General features: G+C 41.6%; 1 protein-coding gene across 4 annotated transcripts in view; it reads right to left on the bottom strand.

The window, feature by feature from the left end:
- LRP2 (LDL receptor related protein 2) overlaps positions 1-11796 on the bottom strand; it is a 190112-nt gene that overhangs the window by 177446 nt on the left and 870 nt on the right. The window lies entirely within an intron of this gene.

Consider the following 11796-nt stretch of genomic DNA (forward strand, 5'->3'; position numbering starts at 1 on the left):
TTTCCCCAGAAAAGCTGATTTAGGCAAAATAATTAGGAGATGAGGTTGGCTCCCTTTCAGGACTCACCTTCTGGTGCCTTCTTCCCTTCTTTCGCACCACCACCGCATCAAACCATCAGCTTTGCGTCTAGTTCTTTCTGAACCTCACGCTGACAAATGTAGTAAACAGTAAGTGCGTTATTATCTCAACGAACTACTTTAACAGATGGGGTAAACATGTCTCACTTTAACCAGAGTTTCGGGGGGAAGAGTGTCTTACTCTAAAGAACTGGCTCTAATGGTGATGGAGCAGACATCTTTGGCCAGGGTGAGAGATGCTTTGGAGCCAAGAGATGTTCCAGCACTTCCAGCCCTTCCCGCCCTTCCGGCCCACAGGCAAACGCCTTCCCCATCTCTACGCGATTAAACTTCTCAGCTGTAAAGAGTCTCAGTTCTCATTCGGTTGTTCATTACTTTCTTCTAGGACTTTGAATAAGAGAACTTAGTAGGAATTTTTCCATCAGTATTAAGCAACAGCAGACTTTAAAAATCTGTACATCACCGCCACCCCGAAGAGGAAGTTAGAATAGAACTCTCTGATTGGGGAAGGGTCTTCTGAATTAAAAGATGTGTAACTATAGAGAAGAGGACATTCCTAGATAAAGGAATGGTAGTATAGGAGAAAGTCAGCAAGCAGGAATCAGCCAGTACCAAAAGAGTATAGAGGGAAAACTAGGTTAAAATGGAAATGTACTCTTCAAGAGTAAGCTGTTTTGGATAGGCCCATGTGGCAGGAATCTCTCTGTCCTCTGTTGTACCCAGTTACACATGCCAAAGCATGATATGGTCTCCATCGACATGTAATGAATGAACGAATGAATGACTGCCAAAAGTAGCACAAAAATGTCCAAGAGTTGAGTTGCAAAGGTACCAGCTTCTGAAATGAGGTCACCTGATCATAATATGAGCCATTAAATGAGGGTTTGTTTGATTGATACAGAGGCACTATCTTGCACTTGCTCCTACTTACCCACAGTGATAACACATAAGATTAAGGACTCTGGGTTCAAATCTTGGTTCCACCACTTAATAACTAGATGGCTGTGGGCAAATGACCTCACCTGTCTTTGCCTTGCTCCTTTATCCATAAAGTTCAAACTGTTAATAAAGAAGTGGGTAAAATTACGCCTGTAAAACACTTAGGACTGTATCAGGCACATAGAAAGCACTCAAATTTTTTAGCAGTAGTTATGTCAGGTCATTCTCCCAACTTCTTCACCCATACATTCATGTCACTGAGTCATTCCTCTACCTCTAACCTATTTGGTCATGGTTGCATTATGAAGTTATCAAAAGAATGGGGTCTAGGGACTTCCCTGGTGTTCCAGTGGTTAAGAATCCACCTTCCATTGTAGGGGACATGGGTTCGATCCCTGGTCAGGGAACTAAGATCCCACATGTCGTGGGGCAACTAAGCCCGCATGCCACAACTAGAGAGCCCATGTGCTGCAACGAAAGATCCCACATGCTGCAACTAAGACCCGACACAGCCAAATTAAAAAAAAAAAAAAAAAAAGAATGGGGTATAAAGTGAGAAAGATTGTGCCCAGGGACAAGCAGCCACAGGCATTTTTCAGCAGTGTGGCCCTCTTCGGTTGGGCCCATTTTTGGTTCATTCATCAGGAACAAGACCCATGAATGTCCTGACTTGACATGTGATGTTCTTTCCTCCATAGTCTACGCCGCCTCCCCAAGTTTAGAAACCACTCCCCTCTTCAAAGAGGGCCTTTTGTCTGATCAAGGCTGTTTTCACTGTGCCACGGTCTCAGACAGATTTCTTTTGTGTTCTGTTTAAACACAGAATGACAGTCCACTAACATAAAGTCTAAAAACTTTGGCTTATCTTTTTGTAAAAGCAACTGAATCAAATCTGTCCCTAAAATAGCCCCATTCTGTATGTACAGGGGATCCTCACAGGGTAACCAAGTGTCTGGGATGGAAGTTAAAAAGGCTGATGCAGAATCCGCTACTATCAAATGCACTGGGATCCATCAGTAGTTGGGGGGGCAGTGAGGCAGAGGAAGGGGGAGAGTCAAATGGAGAGAAACAGCGTTGCTAAGCCACTTGTTTTGATAGAGACAGCAATTTTCTTTTTTCCCCATCAGGACCTTGATGGGGCCTCCAGGAGCCCGGCAGAATTAAGGGCTGGCAATACCAAGGACATGGTGATGAGCTTAGGCTGCCCTTCTTGGTTTTAGCACTCATGGTGACATCTATCCATCATTCATTCAACTTATATGTATTTAGTTAGCCCTATTATGGACACTAGGGATAAGTCAATGAATAAGACAGAAAAATGCCTGCCCTCTTGGAATTCATATCTTAGGGAAGGGACAACAAAGTAAATTTTAAAAAACAAATAAATTATGTCCATCATGTCAGAGGGTGTTAAGTGCAATGAAGAAAGTAAGAGGAAAAAATCAGAGAAGGTGACACTGAGAAAGTGACATATAAGCAGTGACCTATCGAAGGTGAGGGACAAGTCATACACAGTCTGAGGCAAGAATGTTCAGGAAGAGAGAAAGCCAGTATGAAGGCCTTAAGGTGCTCACTGCGTTGGAGAAAAAGCAAGAATATCATTGCACCTAGAGCAACGTGAGTGGGAGAGAGAAGGAGATAGTTCAGGGAGGTGATGTGCAGGCCAGATGGTTAGGGTCTACTTGGACATTGACTCTTTATGAGCTGGGAAGCAATGATAGACAGGTAGATGAGGAGATGTACCACCCAGATTCCCCTTCAAGGAAGGACCAGCTGCAGGGAAGGACTTTCTACCTACACTGAGCTCCTCTGAGGTCCATCTCAGTTGTAGAATAAGGTACCTTGCCAGGGCAGGCCACATCTAGCAACTGAGGAAGGCCATTTCAGCCTGACACATAGAACACTCTCTCTGCCAACCGTAGCTCCAGAACTCCCCACTGGGTCAAGCAAGGCCTTGTCACAGTTCAGTTTCTTCCTCTGCCTATTTCTGCTTCCTCCCCTTCCCTTCACAGACATTGATCTTAATAAATATCTTGCATTCCAAACTCCATCTCAGCGTCTGTTTCTGGAAAACCCACCTAGTGTGTGACAAAAGCCATTGGAGCTTTTGAGCAGAGGAGTGACAGGATCTGACTGGTTTCTAAAAGGGGGTTGAGAGTTGACAGAAGGGGGACAGAAGGGAAGCAGGTGATCAGTAGGGAAGCTATTGCAATAATCCAGGTAAGACGTGACCATGACTTGGATCAATGCAGTAGTGGTAAAGACGAAAAGTGGTTGGATTCTACATATATTCTGATGATCGAAACAATGGGATTGTCTGACGTATTGGATGTGAGGTATAAAAGAAAAAGAGGAGTCACAGCAGAGTCCAAGGTTTGGAGTCTGAACAAGGATGGAGAAGCCACTTACTAATATGGGGAAATCTTTGGAGAAAGCAGGTTTGGGGCATTAGTGGAGATCAGGAGTTCGGTTTTTGGACATAAGTCTGAAATGACTATTGCACAACCAGGTGGACATACCAAATAAGCAGTTGGACATACAGGACTAGAGTTTAGGGTAGGGTCTGGATTACACTCATAAATTTGTAAGTTGTCTGCATACAGATGGTATTTAAAGAGACAGGATGAGGCAACCAAAGTAATGTAGATAGAGATGAAAAGTAATCAGGAAGATGGATGAGAACAAGCATGAGATACCAAGGAGAGGCCAGCAAGGAAGGAAGGAAACTAGGAGAATGTGGTTCCATGGAGGAAGGCAGGACACACTGTGTGCAGCGTTACTAATCAGCTAAACAAGATGAGAGCTGAGAACGGATCTTTGGATTTAACAACATGGAGGTCATCGGTGACCTCGGCCAAAGAAATACCCGTCAAGGGGGTGGGGGGACTCGAATGGCACGGATTTGAGAAGAACTGACGCGAAACTACAGTGGATAAAGACAAATCTGCCTGGTGGTCCCAGTGGTTGGGACCCTGTGCTCTCACCGCCAAGTGTCTGGGCTCAGTCCCTGGTTGGGGAGCTGGGATTTTGCAAGCTGTGTGGCACAGCCAAAAAAAAAAAGACAAATCTGCCAAGGGATTTTTGCCAAGAAACAGAGAAAATAGGTGATAGCAAGAAGGAATGTGGGGAAAAGAAGATTTCATGAAAGGAGACAAATGGTGAGAGGTGAGAGAGAATGTGATCTAGAACATGAATGAACTGGTTGCACTACAGAGCACGGAAAGTTCATCCAGAGTACCAGGAGGAAAGACAAAATATACAGGCTGAAGTTCAAGTGATGATGGTTGAACTGTGGGAGTTTGTGGAGTTCTGTTGATTGCTTCTATTTTCACGTTTATAAGAAGCAACGTTGTCTGCACAGGTGGTGTTGGATGGAGGTTTGAGAAAAGAGGACCAGACTGCTGAGGGTGGAGGCAAGGAAGTGATGCTAACGATGGGCCATGAAATATAAGCTGAGGAAGTGAATAACTGAGGAATTTGAAGGGCAGTGAAGAGGTGGCAGGAGCAATGGACCATAAGTACCAGTGGGATCAACAAAGAGTTGGGCTTAGGATATAAAGTGAATGAGCTACAAGGTTTTCCAATACTCCCATACCAAACATAGACGGCTGCTTTAGATTCCAATGAGTTCTGCCAGGGATTCTCTTGAGATGAATCCCCGACTTGGGTGGAAAAGGGTAAGAAGACCTCCAACAGTAGTTGGAAGTAGTAGCTCAAAGAATCTCAGGTTCTTAGAGTGGGAGGAAGGGCATCAAGGGTGTCCAGGGAAAGAACAAAGAATCTAATTAAGACACAAATAGTAGCTACAGGGAGGGACTGTCATGTTGGCCAGGAAAGGAGACCGCCAGGAATGGGGGCAGTACTTCATATCACCCTCAGATATAAAACAGTAGTTTTCCTCATTACTGTAACTACCTTGTGACATCCCCACCCAAAAGAAAGAACAGATTTAACAGAGTATACTTCACTGCTACTGGAAGGAATTTGCCATGGCAACTTAGTTTCAGTTTACAAAACTAAAATCAGACAGGTTACCCAGATCAGTTGTTCCCAAACTGTCTGACTCTCAGAATTACTTAACAAAACAGATTCCATACTTCTAATTTAGTAAGTGTGGGTTTTGGCCTAAGAATCTACATACTGTTTAAAACTCCCCATGTGATTTTGATGATATGCCAAATGTAGGAAGCTAGGTGATCTCCATCTAGGGACCCTAGAGATTACAGCATTCTATAAATCGTGATGAAATAATGCTTTTGAAAACATAGCTGAAATCTTCTCAAAGTTGAATTGTTCTTAGATAGGATCAAGAAAACATGTAGCCCCATTTGTCCTGGCAGCTATAATATAACAATATGGGAAGCCAGGCTGAAAACAAAGCTGAAACCTAGAGGGGAGTAGAGTCAAGAAAAATACAAAGAGAGAGAACTGGAGCCATGACTGCACCTCACCTGAACCCCACTATGACTCAGAAGTTTTTACTTACATGAGCCAATAAATACCCTTAATTGTTTAAGCCAATTTGAGGTGGGTTTTCTGTTTCTTGCAACAAAAAGTATCCTCCACACCCTTCCCACATCAAAATTAAGCCTGTGTGGAAGTACACACTAGCATTTTCTCCTCCCCTTTAGTGAGATTAAAAGGTAGGTAAGATTGACATATGAAAAAGATTTCTATCCTTAAATTCAATTTTATTTGAGGATTTCCCTATTGAAATAATGAGTTTTGATTTTTCAGCCTTTACTGAGAAAAACTTCTCCTTGTTAATGAGATTAAAAACCAAAGAACTGGACCCAAGGTGACAAGCAAATCTCTGACACTATAAGACAGGATGTTTTTATATGAGAATCCAAGAAAGTCTAGCATAACAGAATTGTAGCTGCGGTCTGCTTCCCCTTTATCGGGTTTCCTCAACACCCGCTGGACACTCAAAAGTAGGTATGCTATTACTTAATGTGAATCAGTGAGTAAAGGCTTATTTTAAAAGTTACTAAGAATCTGCATGAGGCTGATGGTACATAAACTTAAAGGAGACCTCTGGTATTGCTTCCAAACTTGGAATCTCAAGATCTGGACGATAAACAAGCCATTGCATCCATGGTAACAGTGGCTTAACTTTTCAATGCACAGAATGGTAATTACATTTCCTGCTTTCATTCATTTCTCACTGTTTCCAATAACCTTGGGGGTTGGGCATGACCTGAGGGCTAATGACCAAAAGCATAGAGATTTTAACATGAAACTTCACATTGTCTAATCTGTCATTTTCTTGAAGAGACTTATATTTCCAGGAAACTGATGTTGCCAGTTTCTTGGTACATGATATTAGAAATAAGACTTAAAGACCAGCAAAATAACCATCGGCATAGAGTGCAAATGTTTGGCATTTCTGAATTAATCCAGTGAAGTGTGAAAGACAACTATTCTACCATTTATAGAAGAAGACCCTAGGGTATATGCTAAGGACTCTTAGATTTGCACCAAGGTGCATTTTGTCTCCATAGAAGCATCTTAATATGTCTCCAAACCCTTCTCTCTTCTTTCTCTCTACCTCTTTCTCACAGCCAAGGTCTAGTGCCTGGAAAAGGGACAACATCTTGGGAATAAAAACAAATGAAGTAAGTTGGAAAAGGAGCAAGGACCTAGGACTCACTGAAAAATGAAATCCTACAATGGACTCAAGAGCTCCTTGCTTTGATCTCTCGGCTCATTTTCTAGAACGTTCCTGTCCATCACAAATTTCTGCTCCAAATAAGAATCCTCTAGGCTACAAGCAAATCTTCTAGTTGCAACATGACCACACGAACACAGCACCATGTCTTTTGCCTTAAATGTTTCCAATACTTTTCCCCCTTCAATTATTGAGTTACCCCAGGACTGCCTGCTCTTGAGAAATTTCTACAGCCTTTTCAGGTCTGTCTTCATACATAACGTGGAAAAATGGTTTTATCTGATAAGGTGTTCTAGACGCATGTTGTTTTTGCAGCCCTACATCTGTTCACAATTCTCCTGGGAGCCTCACCCAATTTTCCCTCTGGGGTCTAGCCTTAGTCTATGACTTCAGGGACCAAGCATGTGACTCAAGTCTAAGCTATAGGCACACTTCACATCCCTGGATACAGGGATTGGTTCTCCGATAAGCTTAGGACCTAAGCAGAGCCCCTGAAATGCAACTGAGACCTTTGCAGAGAACAATTAAGACAAAAACTCTTGCTCTTTCCCATTGGACATGACATGAAAGGATGTGGCTCCAGAAGCCATTAACAGCCATCTTATAACACCAGAGAAGAACACGCTAGAGAACAGAGTCATCTCAGAGCCAGAAGATAGAAAGAGAATCCAGATCAGCATGACATATGCTGAGCCTCCATTTGTACTAGGTTGAACCAAGTGAAATTGCCATATTTGACTATTTCTGACCTAGAAAAACAGCAATCCCATATGGTTCAACCTAAAAGCTCTATCTTTTCAATTACGTATTTCAATAAACTTCCCTTTTGGCTTCAAGCAGTTTAACTTAGGTTTCTGTCATTCACAAACGTGAGAATTTAGACTACTATGTAAAGTTGTTGTAGTCACTAAAGCACTATGTCAAACATGCCCAGGAATATCACTCAAAGGATCAGTTGTATTAAAAAAATAAAAATAAAAAAAGGATACCAGGATACAATATCTTCTCCTCAAGTTTGGAAAAAGTTAGATTCTTGAAGAAGGCAGTAATGATGGATAGAAGAATATATGAGACCTCACGGTCTAAAGAACACTTCACACACATCTCAGTTAATTGGCATAGCCACCCTATCAGGTAGACATGTGCCTGTTTTACAGATAAAACCAATCCAGAGCAGTTGAGTACACTGTAATGAATTTCCCAGATAGCAAATGGCAGGGGCAAGTTTCAAACCCAGATCCCCTAACCCCAAAATCTCACACTCTTCCTACTTTGTCTCACAATGCTAACTAAGACTGTCAAGAAATCAATTAGAAAACATTTGCACAGACCCCTATAGAAACATGGGGAGCATCAAAGAAATGTCTCTGACATTTCAAAACATCTACCAACCTGATCATTCTAAAGAAGCAGCCCAAAACACTGAGGCTGGAACATGTCAAACCATTCTAATATTGGTGAGATCATAGCCAGAGTTATTAGGAACTAGAGAATGATGATCTCAGAATCTTAAAGGCAAAGTTGCAGACCATTTTAACTGTGAAACCTAGATTTTTTCAGTTCTCATCCTCCTTAACCTTTCTGTAGTGTTGATACTGCTGACTCACGAGCACACTGTGGATACTTATTAATAAATGTTTGTGGAATGCCACAGTGGTGACAATTTTTTTTAATTCCTCAAGATCACAAAGTTAATAGAATATGATATAACTATTTGAGTTATACCAACTCTTTTCAATTCAACAAACTGCTGTAAGCACCTCAACTTTCTACATACCTTGTTCTAGCTACTAGGACTTAGCAGAAACCCCAAAGACAACATTGCAATGTGCTTCTAGTCACATGGGAAATACATTGAAGTTCTTGATATCATTATTTTAAAATGATTTTTTTAACTTTTAATTTACATTTTTTGAAACCTGTCAGTGTTCTTAGAGCACACGACTAAAGAACATGGACAGTGATTAACCATGACCGAATAATTACCTTGAATAAGACTAAAAATCTAGTCATGTAGCAGCCTTCACTACAAAACCCAGAGACCTTCAGGAATATGCTCTGATGGCCCAAGGTTTTGAAAAATGGGTCCAGAGGCAGAGACTTTGGGAGTTGGGGTGCTGACATGGCACAAGTTCTGGAGCAAGCTAAAAACACATGGTTATCATAAGATTCAGCTTAGGCCTGAGACAGGTGACCCAGCCAACTGAAGATTCGGCCAAGATCAAATCTCTTCATCATACTTTGCCTCATCTGATAAGTCAGGATCAACAAAAAGGAATCTAGAAATTTCCTCAACCTGGGGACATTTAGAGGACATGTCTCTAAAAAAGGTCCTGTAGAATGAGGAGAGGAGACTCAGGTTCAGATCCTGGCTCTATCACAGGTCATATGCCCTTAGGCAAGGCACTTAATTCCCCACCCTTTCACTCCCTTTCAGTCTCCCTCCAGGGTTTAGTTACTTATCTATAAAATAATGCAAGAAGACCAGTTGATATCTAAGGTTATTAAAGTTTCTATTAAAACAGGACAAGCACACTGTTGAAGGGAGTTTAAGGAGAAGCCCCAAAGACTGGCAAGGAAGAACTTCAATTGGAGAAAGAGAAGCCAACTGCTGTGAAATAAAAGCAGAAGCAGGTATCAGAGATGTGATGGAACCAAAATGTTGCCTGTTTGTTGTTGGCCACACAATCCTTTTAACCGTATAAACTGCACCCAAAGATGTAATTGTCATAAAAGCTGATACTATTAAGGGCACAACCAAACTTCTGTTGGATGAAAGAATGTCATTGTCCTGAGAATCAGTACCATTTTCTCAAAAAACTTCAAATCACATCCTGGAATCTGGGAATTCCTCAAAGAAATGTTAAATGGAAAATGCTTAAAGACTTTCCTATGTGCATTTGGAAATTAGAAATATGAGTAGTAAGCAAAAAAAAAAGTAACATTTATTGTTGATCAATATAATAAAAAGAGCTGCTAGTTTATTTATGAAAACTGTCTACCATGCCTTACACCACACTAAGCACATTTATCTCTTTATGTTCGTAAAATGTCATGGAACAGATTCTCTCATTAGCATACCAATTTTACAGATAAGCAATCTGAGCCATGCAAAGTTAAATGACTTCCCCAAGGTCACACAGCTAGAAAGTAGTGAAGCCATTGATGGAGTTCAGGCCCTCCCACATTTTTTTTTCTTAAACAGCATTATACAAAATAGAGGACAATGCAAATAATTTTTAGCTACAGATATGTGATATTTTTTGAAAGACTAACTATGACACTCTTTCCAACTTCTAATGATACAAAGTTTGCAGTAAGATCTTACCTAAAATATTTTATGCTAAAATAAGGGCATTTACACTGTCATCATACTTTACTTCATCTAAATCAAAACTCAATACAACAGGAATCTAGAAATCTTCTTAAACACCCAGGTTGAGGACATTCAGAGGACATGTATGTAAAAATGATCAAGGAGGACTGGGAGTGAGGATAGTAGGATTCAGGTGATAGAAACCAGAAAAGAGTTTCTGAAAATATCTAGTTATGAGCAGTAAGCAGATTTTACATTATGTGGCAAAAACTTGCAAAATGCCCCTCAGCTTCCTTAGTAACTTCACACGGGGACAGTAACTTAGGGGGCATGACAGTTTTGGTACAAAAGAGATAGAGAGCCACATACAGTAGGAGTTAAATTATAGCCTCTGGAGTCAGAATCTCTTGGATTTGCCTCACAGCTCTGTGATTTCCTAGCAGCATGACCTTGGGCAAGTTAATTGCTCTATGCCTCCATTTCCCATCTGTAAAAATGAAATAGTAAGAGTACTTACTTCAAAGGGGTATGGTAAAGATTAAATGTCAAGAAGTGTAAAATACTTAGAACAGGGCCTGCCACATATATAAGTATATGATATGTTGCTATACATATTATTATTATGTTATTATTATTATAGAATGAAAGATGGATGGGTCTAAACTACCAAGAAGAGTAAGTACAGGTTATTTGGTGACTAAACCATCAATCCAGGGAAGAGAATATCTGTTTTGGTTGTATGCAGACAACCCAGATGTATCCCAGTTGAATCCGGACAACATTTCCTTTTGCCAGGCACTGACAGGAACATACAGTAAATCCTATGGCTATATTTAGGACACGAGATATATATAACCCTAAGCACTGCAGTAAACCCTCCACAATAATAATAAATCCTCTTTCTGTGTTACCAACAGTGAGAAAAGGTGTTCAAAGTTAGAATTATTGACGTCCTCCCCCTGCCTCCCCTCCTTTTCCAAAGATTTTTACACAACCAGTGGGGTTTGTTGGCGTTTCCAAACTTCTTCCCAGGAAGTCTGCAATGGGTACTGCTAGGAGTTGCTGTATAATTACTTAGTTGATTCCTTCTAAGGAGCTTACGCTAAGAATTGAGGAAAGAAAGCAGATTAACCACTTGAATACATGCCACGGCCCATCCACAAGCCCTCCCCTCTCTCCGTCATCAATGGGGGCTTCTGCAGTCCCCACCCGTCAATCCCAATATGTGATCCAGGGAAATCAATTTATTGCTTTGGCTAATCCTACAACAATAGGGGTTTCATTTTCATTGTAGGGCAATTAAGTTGTCCGAGCAGGAGGGGAAGGGGGGGTCTCCCATCCCCACAGACAGATTAGTCCCCGTGGAGGCAGCAGAGTTCGCTCTGTCTGTCTGGCGGTCGGTCACACGCAGCTCTTGGCTGCTACCTAGCAACGCAAAGCCAGGGAGAGAGCTCGCTGCTTCCCCTGCCTCCTCGCCCTTCCCATTCATCCCTAGCTTTCTCTCTCTCTCCCTCTTTCCCTCTCTCTCTCCCTCTCCCTCTCTCTCCCCGCTCTCTCTTTCCCCTCCTTCTCTCCCTTTTACTCTCTACTTGCTTGTCTTCTCTCCTTTTCATCTTACTATTTTTATTCTCTCCACTACTTGCTCCTCCTCTTTCCCTCGCCTGTTTCTGTAAAAAATCGAAAACTCCCCGACGACTTGAGAGAAGTTTACAGCTCTTCATAGCAGAAACTTTCTCCATTCGAGCCCTCAAAACTCTGGCCGCGCAGACGGGCCCATTCATCAACACAAAAG

Source organism: Neophocaena asiaeorientalis, unplaced genomic scaffold (assembly GCF_003031525.2).
Source record: "Neophocaena asiaeorientalis asiaeorientalis breed wild unplaced genomic scaffold, Neophocaena_asiaeorientalis_V1.1 scaffold6, whole genome shotgun sequence".
In the NCBI taxonomy this organism is placed as follows: Eukaryota; Metazoa; Chordata; class Mammalia; order Artiodactyla; family Phocoenidae; genus Neophocaena; species Neophocaena asiaeorientalis.